Below are 2789 nucleotides of genomic sequence, written 5' to 3'. Positions count from 1 at the left end.
GGGCATTTTGTACTGGGAGTTCAAATGATTGATCTTAAACTTTCTTTTCTTGTATATTTTTCCAAGCTATAAATTTTACCTGCGATAGCTAGCTGCACCCCGTTAATTCTGATATGTTTCCATCATTTATCAAAATATTTTCTAACTTATACCATCATTTCATCTCAGAAGTTTGCTTTTCAATTTCCAAATACTAGGGGATTTCTAATTATCTCTTTGTTACAGGTTTATAGTAGAACACTGTCAACAAATAACTTACATACAGTCAAAAAAACCCAGTAAGTCTGGGTTGATGGCCCAGCCAATGTGATCCTGATGACAATGTACATTCTACAGTTGTGGGGTTCAGGGTTCCATAAATAGCCATTAAGTTCACAGAATTTACAAATATTATATACTCACTGAATTTTTACCCACTTTTTCTGTCAGTTATTGAGAGAGGAATGTTCAGGTCTCCAAGTCTGATTGTGAAGTTCACTATTTCATTTTTTAGTTTGGTCAACTATTCTCTCACATATGTTGAAGCTGTATTATTGCACACATACAAGAGGACTCTTGCTTCCTGGTGAATTGACATTTTTTATGATGATTTTTAAATGTCCCCTTTTTTTACCAAGCTGGTGACAGAGGAGGCTCCTGAAGTCCCCTCTTCCCATAGACGCACCCCATGTACAGCGAAAACTCTGACACCTTAAGCATCAACAAGTGTTCCTAGCACTTCCCACAGCATTGCCTTTAGTCAGTCATCAAACCATTTATCCTCGTAAGTGGGGACACAGCGTCAACAGAGGTACTTTGATTCCTGTATTCATTCCTACTATGTACCAGGCCTGCCCAGTGTCCTCACACTGAGTGGTCAGTAGTTTTAAGTAAGGGCCCATGTGGTGCCTGGGCACCAGGAAATGCCCTCAGGTTAGGATTCCAATAGGTTTCCTCGTTGGAACCTGCTTATAGAAGATTTCAACCTCTGTAGCCATATTTCTGTTTTCAGGGTAAATTAATATGAATTGTGAGGTCCACATACGGTGTCTCATTGTAGGTGCAATCTAAGAAACAAGGACTAAAAACATTTCATCCTCATTCATGTGTCTGTTAAAAAGGACAGTTGAGGACTTGAGCCCAGTTTGCTGACCAGCGCACTACTCTTCAACTGCTACACTTTGTGGAGAGTAAAAGTAGAAAGACTTTTGCTGACACTTAAACCTGCAGGAAATTGGAGAACTGGAGAGTGGCCTTTTTTCTTTTCTTTTTTTTTTTTTTTTTTTTTTTTTTGTCCCCGATGGCAACATCCCTAGCAGCCAGAGAGCCACGGCAGCCCAGAACCATGGACAGAGGGTGATTATAACACAGGCAGGAGAGAGCCGTGATGGTCAGCTCCCCGCTGCACCTTCCCCTCTTCCCATGCTAAGTCAAAGCCTACAGACCAGCAGAGCTTCGAACCCACCCCCCAGCGCGTGGTGTCCACGAGGGTCCTCGCGCTGCACACTGGGGGTCGCCGTCCTGGTCACAACCGCAGCTTTGGAACCGTGCCAGGGCATGGGGGTCACCACCGAGCTGCAGCAGCTACTCAGCGAGCGAGCGCTGCAGCCACGCCTCGGGCAGAACGGTCGGGACCCCCTGTGAGATCATGCTCCCCTAGCCAGGATCCGGAGACTCCAGAGGTAGGTCCCAGCGCCAGGTCTGCAGAGTTTCAGTTCCCCGTATTTGCTCCCCAGTCTCTTATTTGCTCCCCAGCACAGTCCTACAGTGGCGGTGGGGTTTTGCCCACTTAGGAGCAACTTAAACTCGAAGAGCAAGAGGGGAGGGCCGGCCCAAGATGGCGGCGCCCAGAGCGTCGCTCTTCCTGTCGCCCTGAGGCGAAGTAAGGCCGGGAGCAGCGCATCCTGCCGAAGCTAAGCCGGGCGCTCAGACGCTCCAGAAACCCGGACCGTGGTCCGGGCAGGCCAGGCTGAATCCGGGCCCCCGCTGGGCCCCATCCTGGGTCAGCGAGGTGTTTGCATCAGTCAGTTCTGCAAGGAGTTCAGTGAGAAGACAAAGGACGTGAATGAAGGCGTTCCTCTGCCCGCCAAGAGTTTTGTGAAGCCGGATAGGACATTTGATACCAAGTCGGACAACCCACTGAAGTTTCCTACTTCCTGAAGGCAGCTGCTGGGATTGAACAGGGAGCCCAGCACACAGGGAAAGAGGTGGCCGCCTGGTGACCTTGAGGCACGTGTATGAATTGCCCGCATCAAAGCTCAGGATGATGCCTTTGCCCTCCAAGATGTGCCCCTGTCTGCTGTGGCCTGCTCCATTGCTGGCTCTGCCCGTTCCTTGGGCATTCGTGTGGTGAAGGACCTCCGTGGGGAGGAGCTGGAGCCTTCCAGAAGGAGCGGGCCTTGTTCCTGGCTGCTCAGAAGGAGGCTGATTTGGCAGTCCAGGCCGAGGCTGCCAAGAAGTGACCCCTGTACCCTGGACTCCATGGTTTTGAAGGGAGCATCTGGAAGGGGGGAGGGGGGAGGAACAGTTGGCACACTGTCCCAAAGTGGAGGAAGAGAGATCATACCAGCCTAATAATTTTTTCCTGATACTATGTTTTTACATATGTGGCTGTATCAGGGGATCAAACCCTAATAAACATCCTTTTTCACCCACTCTCAAAAAAAAAAGGTGAGTGTGAACGGAAGGCAAAGTTCGTACATGAATAATATAAAGACAAGGTCTAAGACTTGCAGATGGTAGAGAAGAGCTTAGAGAGCAAAAGCCCCATCAGATGCTCAAGATGGGGAAGAATACATAGTCAGCCCAGG

General features: G+C 48.9%; 1 pseudogene across 1 annotated transcript; it reads left to right on the top strand.

The window, feature by feature from the left end:
• Positions 1–1536: 1536 nt before the first annotated feature.
• LOC311184378 (large ribosomal subunit protein uL11m-like) lies at positions 1537–2441 on the top strand (annotated as a pseudogene). Its single transcript has 2 exons — positions 1537–1606; positions 1919–2441. The product of its transcript is annotated as a large ribosomal subunit protein uL11m-like (transcript).
• The last annotated feature ends 348 nt before the right edge of the window (positions 2442–2789 follow it).

The sequence above is a fragment of the Talpa europaea genome (assembly GCF_964194135.1).
Source record: "Talpa europaea genome assembly, chromosome: 1".
In the NCBI taxonomy this organism is placed as follows: Eukaryota; Metazoa; Chordata; class Mammalia; order Eulipotyphla; family Talpidae; genus Talpa; species Talpa europaea.
The sequence above is the reverse complement of the archived record's forward strand: the minus strand, read 5'-3'. Positions and strand labels throughout refer to the sequence as shown.